We start from the raw sequence: 15,765 nt of genomic DNA, 5'->3' as shown, positions 1-15,765 counted from the left end.
CGGAAAATTATGCAAATTGAAAAAGAATACGCCTGGTCAAATGAATATTTTATGCTTTCGCATTTACATAATAACTTTCAAATTGATGACAGCAGAATAGATATTAATTGATAAGGCAAACAGCGGTACTCAATGTTGAACAAAAGTACATACATATTTACATAAAGAGTGCTGAAAGAGAGTAGATTTTTTTTCGGGGGAATTTGTGTGTAAAGTTCTGCTGATGCACTTGGCTTTGAGGATAGAGAGAGAGAGTGAAAAATTATGTTTGAAGGAGATATGGGTGTTGTATATGAGAAAATCATAAACTTAAGCTCAAACAGCCTCACAACTGCCTTGATGAACGCCTTTTTGTTTTATGACCATTATTTTAATCTTCCAGTTAGCTCAGTTTGAGACTCATTATTCTGCTATGTCCAACACCATTAACTGATAGATGTGATCATAAAGACGAAGTAATTAATAGGATTTCTTAGGTTTCACATCAGCCCTGAGTGCTACAAGTCATAATCGGAAAATGACTCAAAATAAAACCATGACTTATATAGAATATAGCACACCCTAATTCTTTCCTTACAAGGGGAGGAACCCAACTGTCTCCCGCGGATCGGGACGAAATTTGGCATGTAAGTAGGGTCCATATAGAAAGTTAACCAGCCACTGGCTTTTTACTGTGCGGCCATTAGAAGTAGTCATTGTGACCATTCATAGTCATGAATTTCTTATATATGAAAGATTCTTTTAACATTTGTTGCTATTTTTCTTTGACCTGAAAATGCGTTTTAATGATGTTAAAGCTTGGTTTGTGATTACTGATGAACGTCAGAACCCTTTCATGCGATACACCTTCATGGTAATGTCATAGGTCATCCGAGTAAACATTATACTTTTTCAAGGAAAATAATATTTTTAATATCAGCGAATTTTTCTTTCAGATTGTTTAAAAATAGCGAATGGGAAAATTTCTTATTCTTGTTCCTTTTTTTCCTCTTTAAATTTTACTGCTGCCGGATTTCTTTTTCTTTCTGGTAAGATCCACATTGCATACTTTTTCGTCTTCATTTTTTTTATTACAAAAATGATTGTTTTTTATTCATATCTCTGCCATTTTTTATTCGATTTTGATGAGTAAGTAGTCGTTAGGAAGGTCCCAATGAGCTTTGTAACATAACCAAAAATCATAAAAATCGGAAAATTACAACTGTCAAATTTTCAAGGTCAAAACTTTCAAAGCGATTTTAGCGCTACTAGAGGAGGTTTGACGATGTTTAAATATTTACAAAATTATAGAGCGGATCGAGACGTTTCATTTTCATATAAATATTAATGTTTATGTTTGGTCAAGTAGTTTTGCAGTTATGGACAGAAAACCAAATGCAACTAGAAAATAATATTCTGTCCTAAATCACCTAAAGTAGCATATCGTGAAATTCTTTTCTTTCTAATAAAGTAGTATCCCGTTAATTGAATAAAAATATAACTGCAATAATCTTGCATAATTTCCATTAATATTCAAGGAAGTCTAATATCTATATATTGCATTGTTCGAATAAATAAAAGATAGAGTAGGAGAATACAAGGTATCAAAATTTTCTTATATTTTTTTTTTAATAAATTGTGTTCTTCCTGAAATTGTGCAAAAATTTTATATTACATGTTGATGATAATGATTACTTATGATAAAAAATCCAATATTTTTATATTGTATAGAAAATGTGTATTTTTGAAAATTTCAGACTAACTATTATTGTTTTTTTTTAATATTTTCCAAACATTTCAAAGTAGAATTTTAAAAAGTAAATTAAAACTCATATAGACAAAACTAACCACATAATTTTAATGTAATTCGCTGTTAATGTAGTCAAACGTTAATTCAGCCGAAGAAGTATTTTTTTACCTTGAAAATTTGACAGTTGTAATTTTCCGATTTTTATGATTTTTGGTTATGTTACAAAGCTCATTGGGACCTTCCTAACGACTACTTACTCATCAAAATCGAATAAAAAATGGCAGAGATATGAATAAAAAACAATCATTTTTGTAATAAAAAAAAATGAAGACGAAAAAGTATGCAATGTGGATCTTACCAGAAAGAAAAAGAAATCCGGCAGCAGTAAAATTTAAAGAGGAAAAAAAGGAACAAGAATAAGAAATTTTCCCATTCGCTATTTTTAAACAATCTGAAAGAAAAATTCGCTGATATTAAAAATATTATTTTCCTTGAAAAAGTATAATGTTTACTCGGATGACCTATGACATTACCATGAAGGTGTATCGCATGAAAGGGTTCTGACGTTCATCAGTAATCACAAACCAAGCTTTAACATCATTAAAACGCATTTTCAGGTCAAAGAAAAATAGCAACAAATGTTAAAAGAATCTTTCATATATAAGAAATTCATGACTATGAATGGTCACAATGACTACTTCTAATGGCCGCACAGTAAAAAGCCAGTGGCTGGTTAACTTTCTATATGGACCCTACTTACATGCCAAATTTCGTCCCGATCCGCGGGAGACAGTTGGGTTCCTCTCCTTGTTAGTAAACCACCATAAATATATAATTACAGAGTAATATTATATTACAACAGAGTGATAAGATAACAATTAAGATGGGAAAAATATATAGTCAACTGTCTTTAAAATCCAATAGAAATTCAATTAAATTTTTTAATACTTCCTCTCACTTTTCTAACAGCAATTGTGGTGGTTCAAATGTTCCATTGTGTGTGCTTTTAGTGAGCTATACACTCAACAAACATACAACTTTAAACGAGAAGTTTTGAATATTGTATGCAGAATGTGTATTCTACTATATTTATACTTTTATGATATATATAATAATACACTCTGGAAAAAAAGTCGATGAAAAGTTACTTGAAACGATGTGAACTTAACTCTTTTTCCTGTTACCACTTAATCGTATTTTTTTACTCTGTTCATGTCTCTTTCCCGTACCGTACCAAATAAGAATAATTCATTTTGTTCTTCTTAAGTCTCATGCAAACTTATAATGTAGTTTTTATGATCTTCATAATGAAGATCGATCGTATTAGCTGGCTTATACAGTTTCTGCTGTGACCAGTTATGGTAAGACGGTGGTAGACTCATCCAAGGCATAGAATTGGGAAAATAAATATAAATAAAAAGAATTAAAAAAAAATTAACTTATATTAAAGTATAACATCCCTATAACACATCTTGTACTTATTAAGAACTTAGGAACTTAATAAATTCTTAACTCAATAACTTAATTTTAAAGAGTTGAAGAATATCCAACTACTTAAAAAAAATGTACGACAATAAGGCAAACGTCAGCGCTTTGTAGCGAATAGCGAAAATAATATGGCAACTCAGCCTTAACGTTAAGTACTTAATTTTCTTAAGTATACAGTAAAAGTTCTTGATTAAATAGATTGTATCACGGTGCTATCACACTTAGGATTTTTGCAATTTAAATTTTAAATTCAATTGAGCCAATTGAGCATTAAAAGATTTCTAGAATTGACTTGAAAATTCTCACAGCCAGGACACATTTTGCAAGAAATTCGCTCAATTTTAAATAATGCCGTGAGATTTTTGATTGTAAATGACCCTGAAAAATGTGTAATAGTCTTTAAAATGTCCTATAGTCACTTATCTGTTATGCAGAAGGATCCCCAAAGCCAGAAGAATGAGTTGTAGGGAAAGGGCTCATGAAAAGACTCTGAAACAGGAGATATTGGCACAATAATTTCTTTTGAATGGCTTTGGATGAACTTAGCAATTTGCTCCCATACTAAAGCTTCACTCCCGTACAAGTTTATTACTGTATCACTATGCTTATCTTATTTTTTGGTCACAAATAATATTAATTACGAGTAAATAAATTTAATAAGAATAATTTGGTTCAAACGGCTACTTGTTTAAAATTGAAATTAATGAGCAATTTTAGCATTTTAATTTGCTAAATTAAAATTTATTTGAGCAACCACATTTATGCTATTTTAACATATTTAAACAGGTTTTTGTGGACCAAACATTAGTTTATATTAATAAATAAGTGAAGATCTATCAATTTAATTGGTTTTTAATGTAAAATTGCGCATAGGATCTGAAATAAATTGATTATACAAATTTGAAAAATCCTAGTGTGATAGCACGGTTAGGGATATAAAAATATCCTTTTTCATGTACTTAATTAAGGATTTTCGATTAAGCGCTATTTATGTAGTACTCCTACGTTAAAAAAAACTTATTTTTCTAAATTCATTGTGTTTGTTTTATTTTTCAAATATAAAATACCTTCATAATGGTTTCATTGTCACAATCAACACGTTGCTCTAAGTATTGTAGGACCGGCCAGGTATATCTTTAAAGTATATTCAGCTGGTACCAGGCATCAATTTGTTCCGATTAAACTAATTTTCTCGTAATTAGTAGTATATTTGTCGCCGAAAAAAATAAAATAAATACAGAGAATGAGTAATTAACGTTTAGAATCGTTAGGATCGGGAATAATTCGCTAAGTTCCCACAAATTACAAATAACTTCGCATAGATTTTCAACAAAACCGTGATAGTCGCTTCAGAAGCCATTTGGCTTTCAGTATCCTTTTGTATAACAGATAAGTGGCTTATAAGAAGTATTTTAAGTAATATCGCATATTATTCCAGAGATATTCGAAATGAAAGATTCTGAGCACCATCTAAATTAAGCCAGTATTTCGCAAAATGTGTCCTGACAGTGGTAAATCTCAAGCTAGTTATAGAGCTTTTAATGTGCAAATTTCGCCTTTAAAAATTATTCTAAAATTCATAGTATAAGGTTAAGGATTTGATGTTTCATACGAATTTTTCCAAACAAAAATCATCTCGACTGAAGTATATTCTTAAACCGAAAACATGTAAAAGCGACAATCGACATGAAATTTTGCTGTCCTAGGCCCTAGAATATACAAATAACTACTCCTAAGGGCCCAGAACCCGGAGCTTCATGCTCCCAGTTACCCGATTAACCCCACCAGACTGCCACGTCTATCCACGGGTATCCTGTTTGCCGTCCCCTAAAGAGAGAAAAATGACTCGTTACTTTTCAATTGTAACCATCGTAGTTTTAATAGAAGAACTCACTTCGACAATTTTACACTAAAAAGAGCTAACAACAGGTATATCGATATCCATCGAGTTAATTCAACTCGCCCGTTAGAGTCGTTTTAACTCTTCAGCTTTCTATCTGAGATTTTTCTCAGTGTATGCATATATGGAAAGTCAACTTCTCTATAAGTATAAGTTAGAAAATAAACTTTTACGATATCACAATGTGAAATACGATACATAAACATTGACATGTGTCATTTTGCGTCCAGAAAAGTGCAATCCTTTATTTGTAAAACGGAAACTCAACCGTTAGTAACATTAAACACTCTTGAGCACTTCTTCACATCAATCACTCTTCCTTCACGCGAATACCAACAATTCCGTGTGCAAACAAATCTTTAGCCTCTTCTGGAAAATTTCCCTACAAAATGAAAATAGTAGGTGAGATGATTAAGAATCTCACCTAATTGTGAAAAACCAGTTATGTACTTAGGCCTAACAACTGAATCTTAAAAGGAAAGCCCCAGGAAGCACAAAATTCGCTATCTTTTGCCAATATTTGCCAACAGACGTGAGGGAATCACCGTTAAAAAGCGTTATCTGATACTATTTTGGAAATATGGTGTAAATAAGTTCATAAAATTCATGTTTGAATATCAATGATTCACATTTTGTAAAAGCACCCATGTCTCTTAAATTAAGAGACCTTTATTATTTTCTGTGAATACAATTATTTGGACGTTGAAACACAATGAATAAAAGTGCAATTTATTCATGATTGAATAAGATTTATATGTGGGAATTTTTAAATTATTTAATTTTTAATTTACTCTCAATAAATTGTTGCATTGATTGCAATAAAATATGAGAAATAAAACTAATAAAATCTCAGCAAATTTTAACCTTTTAAGAACATTGGTGATCCATCAGGAAATGAATTTTTGCATATTTTTAAATAATTTAGATTTTTTCTAATAACAACTGTAATAAATTTAATAAAATTTCTTGTCTTCAGATTTGACTGAAACTTTGCTAGTGTTTTCAAATCTCTCTGTTATTAAAATGTTATTTAAAATAATTTCTTTGAAACTAAGAAATAACTTGATAACATACCTTTTTTATTTTAATTTTTAATTTAAAAAGGTTGTGGTTAGGGGAATGTTGGCAAGGTTCGCACAGAGTGAACCTTTAAACAACGTAAATTTTCCCTTTGTTTGCAAAGAGCTAGTTCGTCATTTCTTAGCCAAAAGACAGATCATTATTAAGCTCATGAAACGAGATGAGAAATGGTAGGCCAGCTCTTTGCAAACAAATAGAAAATCGTATCGTTTGAAGGTTCACTCTGTGCGAACCATACCCACATTCCCCTAATTACATTTCACCTAAAATAAACTTTAACTAAAATCTTCTGCAAGATTTAATTTCTAAAATTTTGTTATTTCAATTTTTTATAAATAAAATCTAAGCCATTTAACTGTCGAATAAAAAGGTGTAAATAAGGCAAAAATATAAAATGAAGAATAGCATCGGAAAATCGTTCGGAATTTGAGCAAGTTTAATTGATTATTTGCTCTAAAAGAGGCGTGATTTAAAATTACTTATCGCAAAATTTACTTAGAAGGTTCAATGCAATAGACGACTACAATTCGGATCTCATAGTTCAAGGATATAACAAAAATACAATTTCAGTATTTATCACTTAAATTGTGCAGTAAAATTTTCGATTGCAAGGTGTAAATGTATTTAAATGTTTTGCATTGCAGTTTTAAGGTCTATTAAAAGTTCGCTACTTTGTAAATAATACACTTTTTATCAAGCCCAATTTATCATTTCATAATGTTGCGTCTTTCAGATGCTTTAATTCTGTGTTTTTATGATTGCTATAAACACCTCTTAAACTTTGCCAATTTATAGAGAGATAAAAGAAAGTCTTTAGTGTGTTTAAAAACAAGTTTATGTAATTATATATTTTTGACGTGAAATAAAACACTTTAGGTGAATAAAATTGACTCAAGAGAATGTTAATAGAAGTAATTTAATGCGTCAATTGCTATAAAAAATATTTTTTATTCCCTGCTATTATCTGATATAATTATGATGAATTTATAAATTGAATTGAGCATCACTCGGAATATTCGCATTTCAATGCTTCGGATCTCTTTTTCCTGTGAAAAATGTCAAGAAAAACACCAGTGAGGAGCATTAAAATACCATTATATAGAGCTCTCCAGGCAGCAAAAGCTCACCTCATCATTTGTATCATCATTCTTTCCTCAACAATTTGCATATGAAACATTTATCAAATCTAGAGAACTTTTCTGTGTTATGGAGAATAGTAGGAGTTTATGAGAAGGCAACCACTGACCAGAAAGCTGTAACAATAACAAATACCTAAATAAATGAAAATTAACGAAAATTCTGAACCCCATATACGCAGAGATGCTTTACCTGAAAAAGCCCCAGAATATTTTCATTATTTCATTTCATATTTGCGTGTTGAATGTTCATTTTAGTCGTCGGAACCGTCAGCTAAATGATAATTAGGCTAACACCACCCAAAATCCAACCAATGGTATTTTATTTCTCAACAATCGTGTTTTCAATAGGAATTTCCTTTCAGACCATGGAGCAAGCACACACGCTCTATGTCATTTTCTCAACGACACAAAGAAAAAGCACGTAATTTCAATTGAGACACATTTTGAAATTAATTGAACTTTATGATTGATGGGATTAAATAGAGATTAACTACAGTCCAATTTCAGTTTAATCTTCCATTGCCAGGGAAGTTAATGTACAATGAGTGTACTTAAACTAAAATATTCCATCATCCTTAAATTCGAAGAGGTTTCCAAGTGTAAAAATTTATGATAAAAAATTCGTTTTGACCTGGAAATTGATTTCGAAGTTAAGACGGCGATGGCCGCTCGCGGAATGTGGTAAACGAAAGAGATGATAAATATTCATTCTATTCTTATTTAAATTGTCTCACTATACAGTGCGTACCATTACCATAAGGTCACTTTGCAGAACTCAAAATTTTTCTTCTGTTTTAGTTTTATTTAATTTTTTTCTGCAAAATACTTTGAATTGAATTATTTTACACCTGATTATTGTATTTTTGACATTGCAACGGCTCTCCCATTTTTCCATTGAAGAAATGCAGATTTTTATGGTTTTCCAGTGTATCATTACCATAAGGTCACTTCTCAATGAGGACATTTTTTCTATATATTTTTTTTATTTAATTTTTTTTCCACAAAATGCTTTGATTTGCACCTATTTATAGTATTTTTTGACAGTGCAACATCTTTCTTAAATTTTAATTGAAAGAATATAAATTTTACACGTTTTTGAGCGTAAAACTACGATAATGTCAATAAATTCTTTTGTAATATAATATTATTAGGCGAGATAATTTTTATGCAAATCTTTAAAATTAGTGAGTCCAGCGTTTTTCTGAAGTATTTCAAGAATGAGATTAGGCATACTATCGATCAAATTTTCGATGAACTTATCTTCAGGTTTGTTCCAGGCATCCAAAATTGCAGATTTTAACTCCAAAACGTAAATGTATTGGCGAATATCAGCGTAAATATGGAAAACAAGAATCCCCCAAATATTTTCAATTGGATTAAAGTCAGGAGTTCAAGAGTCAGGTGGCCACGGCATAGTTTTGATATTCAGAGAGGTTTTGATATTTATTTTGATATACAATAAATTTAGAATATTAAAATTTATTGAGATTTTGTAATTCGCAATTAAACAGACTATTTAAAAATTATCAATTATTTTTGCTCAGTCATAATATCGATACTTGTTAAAAAAAATAGTAAAGCGTCCCAGTCTTATGCCCTAGATACACTTACGACTTAAACCTAGAGTCGTTTCTCGGCTAATCCTCAGGTCTATCAAGGCCCTTAGTCCCAGCTTTACGAAAAGCTACCACCGGTATAAAAGAAATTGATTCATGAATAACAAAACCATTCCGAAATCGAAAATTGATTAAAAGTGCACATTTTAGAATGTTTTGACATCGGTAAAAAGCTTATGGACAAATCTACGAGAAATATATTGAAAACGAAGAATCATTTATCAATACCAATCCTTACCAATTGGTACTTGACTAATGCCTTACCGATTGGTGTCGAGAAAGCCAGATTATAAATTTGAAGACCTTTCAATTTAATCCAAATTTGAGCAAATTGGTTGAAAAATTAGCCTTCCAGCGTGGTTAGAAGTTAAAAATTCAAAAATTCGTAATGGCGAAATTTCCAGGAATAAGGATGTTTTTAAGGTGGCTAAAAAATAATTTTTTTAGCACTGCTCTCAGGTGTTCTACATGATAAGACAAGAAAGTTCTTCCGGTATTATTCTATATCATGCCCTGGCCTATCCCGACCTGAATCATACATGGCTTTACGCTCTGGGTAAATAGTTTTTACGCCCACATGTCTCCCCTGGTTATTGCACAGAAGGCAGTGATTAGAATGATGCCCCGCAGGCATGATTCTAGGCGTTACCAGGCGTGCAAACTACCCCGATGCCCTGTTTGTGCCTAAAACGGTCTTCAGACTAGGGGTTTAGTCCAGTTCCAGTAGGTTTCAAGATCCTAAAAAGCGTGCAAATTAATTGCTTTTTGAGAGCCTAATAGATTATTTATCTTTAATAATCCAATCCTAAGTTAAATTTTCCCAAAGAGTCAAGATTGATTAGAGCAGTTAAGCCATTTGGCCCGTATAACGCCCGTATAACGTTGCTGGAAAGGCTGAGCTCATCGTCATCCCTATGCCTCTATCCGAGCGCTTCAGAAGATCGATAAATTACTCTCTCTAAGTGTCACTTATTAATCATGAGCTTTTCCGGGGAAATATTCCTCTGACCGGACCGACCTTGAAAGCGTGGCTCCAGACTGCTGATCCTGAGGATATTGAACAGCTGTGCCGACAATGCTATGAGGTCTGACTCCTGTTACTCCTGTATGTCTACATCACGTACCTCTATCAGACCTAATGCTATTTTTGACTGTTGCCTGTTCGCCGTTCTTCTTTCCTATAACCTAATTTTAGTTATCATGTTTCAAGGTGCCGAACAATAATACTACTACTAGTGCGATTATCCTCTCTCATGGGCACCTATTTCACCTCATTTCTTCCACGGCAATATAATCAGACACGGATTAGAGGTAGCTCAACGACCGTCGTTGAACTACCTCTTAACAGTGTCCTTGCCGTCGAAGTAGAACTTTCTTGTCTCATCATGTAAAAAATCTGAGAGCGAAAACAAAAGTTGAAATGATTGAACTTGTAAGCAGCCTGGACCAATTTTGAACAACACGAAAACATGGTTTTTGGTTGGAAGGGAGAAGGTAGGGGATGCATCTGTAGATAATGTTTTATTTTATTGGGAGTTACTGAAGCCCGCTAGATGATATCTCATCTCTTACCATTTAAGCCTCAGAACGGTGACAAGTTGAAAGAAAGGGATTGTGTATTATTCTCTTTGTGAGTGCGAGCAGTAAAATTTGTCAAACGGATTTCTATGCAAGCCATTGTTCAGGAGTCCCTTGACCTCGGGGCAGACCTAGGACAAGGTCGCTGAATCAAATTCAGGATCTTGCCTAAGAGCGCCTTTGGATCAATCGTGAATATCTTCCTAAAGTGACGAAGGATCGACAGGCGTGGGCTCTTAGTCTGGATATTCTGGGCCTGCGATCTAACTTTTGTTGATTGTCATTAACATTATTACAAACCGTTACTTTTAGATATTTTATTTTAATAATGCATTTATTGCAATTTATTTATTTATTTATCTGTAGCTTGGTCATTGATATTACAAAATATTTTGTTATTTTTTTTGGAAAGGTTCGTCTTATACTGACTTAAGACCTAAGGCTTAGCTAAATGGCTTAACTGCTCTAATTCTTTGTCAATTACGATTTTTTGGAAAAACGTAACTTAGGATTGGATTACTGAACACTGAGAAAAAAAGAGGCTGCGATTAACTTTTTTTCGTCATAACTTTAACACTTTTTGGGTGTAAAAATATATCAACATTTTTTAATGTTAATTTTACACCTTTTAAGGGTAAAGTCAACATGAAAGAAGGGTAACTTTAACCCATAATACACCTAAAAAGAGTAATATTTACACCGTTTTCGGATCAATACTGCAGGGTAAAATTAACATTTCCGGAATGTTATTTTGACTTTTTCGAATTTCTCTCAGTGAAGATAAATGAACTATCAGGCTCTCAAAAATCAATGACATTGTTCACTGTTTAGGATTTGAGGCCTTCGGGAACTGGGCTATACCTCTGGTCTGAAGACCGTTTTACCATTACCTCTTTACGAAGTTAAACTGTGTTTTATATTACCCTATATCCCCTGTTTAATACAAAGTCACAAGTTATTAGAATATTTTCTTGTAAGTTTTTCAATTCAGTCAACTCTAAATTCAGAGTCAACATCTAAAATTCACTCTCAAATTTACACTTTGATTCCAAAATCTGCAAAAATGAAAATTCACCTAATCGTGTCAGTAAATTTTCTATTCAATTGTGAATAGTTACTTGGAAACCCTTTTTGGTAATGAGCTCCAGTGCAAAATTCACTCAACATTGTCATTGTTCATGGTATATCATGAATATCATGTACCACGATAAAATTGAGTAATTAATCATGAAAGCTATTGAAAATTATACAAATCTTTCACATAAATACCAACTCACTTGTGTTATTTTTCAATTTAATCCCCTGAATGCTATATTCCCTTCTCTCGGTGTGCCTGTTTATTTTACATTTCTATCCCATTTATCAGAAAAAATATTTGTACCCATTGTGCCGTATTTCCGAAATTTCAATTGCTATCGTGTATTGTTACTTCTCAATCTATTATTGTGCTTTTTATTGAACTTTTTTTCTTGCAACTTTGTTTCACATCTTCTGTCATGCTTGTGCTAATGATCGTCACAATATATTGCTTTCTTGTGTTTAAGTATGATTTAGAATTAGCACACATTGTATCTAATTGGTAAAATATTAACACTTAACTCTTTTCTGCAACACACAATTCTATATCTTTTCACTGGTGAATTGCAATGTTGCACACGAAAACACATCCTATAACACGACTAGGCTTCTTCGTGCCGAACTGCAGAACTTACGCCGAAAAGGGGCGATTAAAATCGAAGCAGGATCCCTTGACAGGCCCACGATCGAGACACAACGAACGTGCTCTCGATGCTGCTCTGAACTCGGTCGGATCATTAATCGGGGCGCTCCTTGCAGATCATGTCGCCTTCGCGTTTGCAAGGGGTGTCGTGAGTTCACGACACGTACGACCGATTGGGTCTGCATCGTATGCCATAAGCAAATGTGAGTTAAAACTTGAATGTCTTTCACTCCATCACATCCTGCTAAAAGTTATTTTTTAAAAAAATGTCCCATCTCCTTTAAAAACTCAGGATACATACCCTCAACACTCTGCAATTTACAGGGATAGCCTACACCTCCTGATTTTCTTTTCCTAGATCAAACGACTCACAATTACCATGAAAATTTTCACAAATTCTCATACTTTTTTTTTATGATGAACGAAAGTGCTCACGAAAGGAAAAGTGTGGTAAAATTGTACATTTGTGTTGATTGCATTTCCACAAAATTTTTCCTCTTCTCCCAGTGACTTTCATTAAAAATTCGTTTTTATCCACTTGGAAAATGATGTTGGGGGTAAACACCAGACTGTTCTCAAATTGTGATTACATTATATACAAAGCTTCCTTACAGTTTCCATACAGAAACTACATTTATATAATCTCTTACATTTTCCAGGTTGCATTAAATTTGTACATAGGAGCTTTTTTGGTGAAATAATTTAATTTTTCTGTTGCTACTTGCAACATCTTTTGTGCAAAAATAAATAATTAGTACACCTTTTGAACTTGGTAGAGTGAACTTTAAACTCAAAAGCATTCTTATAAATCTGTTCTTCAATCTCAAAGTCTTTTTTTCTCTCTGTCATTAGAAGTAACACGATTTTTTGTACATAAAATATCTAAGAGTAGCGCTTTTGTGCATACATTCAACTGTTTTTTTTTCCTCTGCAAAAGTTGCATTGCAATGCGAGAAACTTTCGACTGTTATGCTTTTTACATTCTTTTCATCGTTATTTTATGAAAAAGTCAAACTAAAAACATTACCCAGAAATGTAAGGGAAATTTTGCATTATATTTCAAATTTTAGAATAGGATTTTTATGAAAGTACAATCTGATATCTTATGCAAATATTATATGTACTATCTCCCGCTCTATTAAATTATAAAGAATCTTTTAAATTAAGAGATTTTCTATTTTTCTGATTATATGTTTTAAGAATTTTTCAAAATATTCTTTTAATCATATTTTTTTTTTACAAATTGTCACATTTCGAATGTAATCTTTTCTGCAGCTCTAAAAATTTATAATTCACAAAGTCTTTGGTAAAATATAACCTGGATTATACCGTCAATTCCAATTAAGGTTATTCAAGCACCTTAAGGTAACTGAACACCACCATGAAAGTTTATTCTTCGCTTTTAATTAATTTTAACTATTTTCTCTATCACAACGGATACAGCATGTGTCAAAATCCCGAAAGCCAAAATCACGAAAAGCCAAAATCTCGAAGAGATAAAATCCGGAATGGATCGAAATGGGTTGAAATGTTCAAACCCAAATTTCCGAAAGAGCCAAAATTCCAAATAGGCTAAACCCAAATGGGTCAAAATCCCGAATGGATCAAAATCTTAATAAATTAAAATTCCGAAAAGCCAAAATCTAGAAAAATAAAAGCTCGGAAAGCCAAAATACCGAAAAGCCAGAATCCTGAAAGTCAAAATCCTGAAAAGCTAAAATCAAGAAATTCAAAATCCCAAATGGACAAAATTCTGAAAGCTGAAATTTTGAAAAAAATAAACCGGAAAGCCAAAATTCCAAACACCAAAATCTCGAAAGGCAAAATACCGAATGGTCAAAATCCTGAAAGGGACAAAATTGTACGGAGGATAACATATAGAATAATTTCTCAAAACACATAAAATTTTTCTTCGCCTCCAACAAACACAGGTACGAATTTAAGAATTCTAAATTTTTGCTTTCAGGATTTTGGCTTTTCAGGATTTTGACTATTCCGGATTTTTTCTTTCAGGATTTTGGCTTTTCGGGATTTTGGATTTTCCGAATTTTTGGTTTTTGGGATTTCAGCTTTTCAGGATTTTAATCAGTTTGTGATGCTGGCTTTCGTGTCCTTTTCGTTCAAAATTTTGGGTTTTCACGATTTTAACCTATTTGGAATTTGGCTATCTGCGGGATTTCGATAAATTCGATATCTTGGCTTTCCGGATTTTGACGTTTGGGATTTTTGCCTTTTCGGAATTTTGGCTTTCCGTATTTTGACCCATTCGGGATCTTGGCTTTCGAAATTTTGGCGTTCGGAATTTCGATCCATTTGGGATTTTGAATTTTCGGAATTTTGATCCATTTGGGATTTTGGCTTTTGATATTTTAACAGGGATCCGTTCCATTAGTAACTAGTGCAAGACATTTTGCAAAAAAAAGAATTAGTATACTTATCAAAAAAAAATTATTTTGGGGTGATAATCGAACCTTCATGGTAGATGCATGCTTCACTTATTTTTAAACAAAAATCAAATTGAATAAGCCTTCTTTGACGAAAACCTAATTTTTGGTCTTAAGCTAATGCGTAAACAGTCCAAATCCAAAATATTAATCAGCGAAGCTTCAATAGCGTTTGTTCTATAACCGTCAGCTCTTTAAAAGAGCCTTCAAGTGCGAAAGTACATTTTTTCAATCGATAATTTTTTACCGGGCACGATTGGTTCAAAATATTATAAATATTTTAAGTTTAAGATAGTAACAAAGGCAGTACCAAGTCTTTGTTTCATTTGTTATGATTTAGAATTATAAAACCGAAATCCGATCAGTAATGGCACCTGGCGCAAAATGTATCAAGATAAAAATCCTTGCGGAAACATTAAAATTCAATATAAATATAATTCTAAAACAATTTCTTTGTCACATCTGTAAAAATTTCGCAGCATCAAAGATTAATACATATTACAGAAAACACTTAACATCTTCCTTTTGTTCCTTAATTGAGTAAACCTTAGTGCTAGCATAAAAATTCAAATGTCAAAATTCCCAATTCCCAATTCTGCGTATGAATATTGTTACATTTGAACTCATCTAAAAACTTTCACAATATAAGGGTTGAAATGTCTCTCAGCAACTAGGGCAATGAAATTACAATTAAATTTAAACAATTTAAAAAGTTTGACACTTCCATTTCAACATAGTTAATTTGAAGTTCATTGAATTTTATCGGTTTTACTCAAAATGGCTAATGAAGTTCTAGCAATTCTGGATCAATATTGATAATACGAATTAAAACTGTACGAGTTTTTCATTACCTGTAATTGTTTATTTTATTTTATTTTTAAAAATGAATTTCTTACATGTCTGATTGAAAGGTTTTGAAGTGCAAACTTTACGAATTTGGAAGTTTTATAACTAGGTTATTCGTATTATTAATGTGTCACTGATTTAATTTATTTTGTTATTTGATAATGATAATTTCAACTTGTCAGTCTATTTTTATTGTAATTTACCGACTAGATATGCCAGAGGTAA

General features: G+C 32.1%; 1 pseudogene; it reads left to right on the top strand.

Annotated features, from left to right (window-relative positions):
* The window catches only part of LOC129809915 (uncharacterized), a 193,690-nt pseudogene that overhangs the window by 85,265 nt on the left and 92,660 nt on the right, over window positions 1-15,765 (top strand).

The sequence above is a fragment of the Phlebotomus papatasi genome, chromosome 1 (assembly GCF_024763615.1).
Source record: "Phlebotomus papatasi isolate M1 chromosome 1, Ppap_2.1, whole genome shotgun sequence".
Lineage (NCBI taxonomy): Eukaryota > Metazoa > Arthropoda > Insecta > Diptera > Psychodidae > Phlebotomus > Phlebotomus papatasi.
Note: the sequence above shows the minus strand (reverse complement) of the source record. Positions and strands in the feature narration are given on the sequence as shown.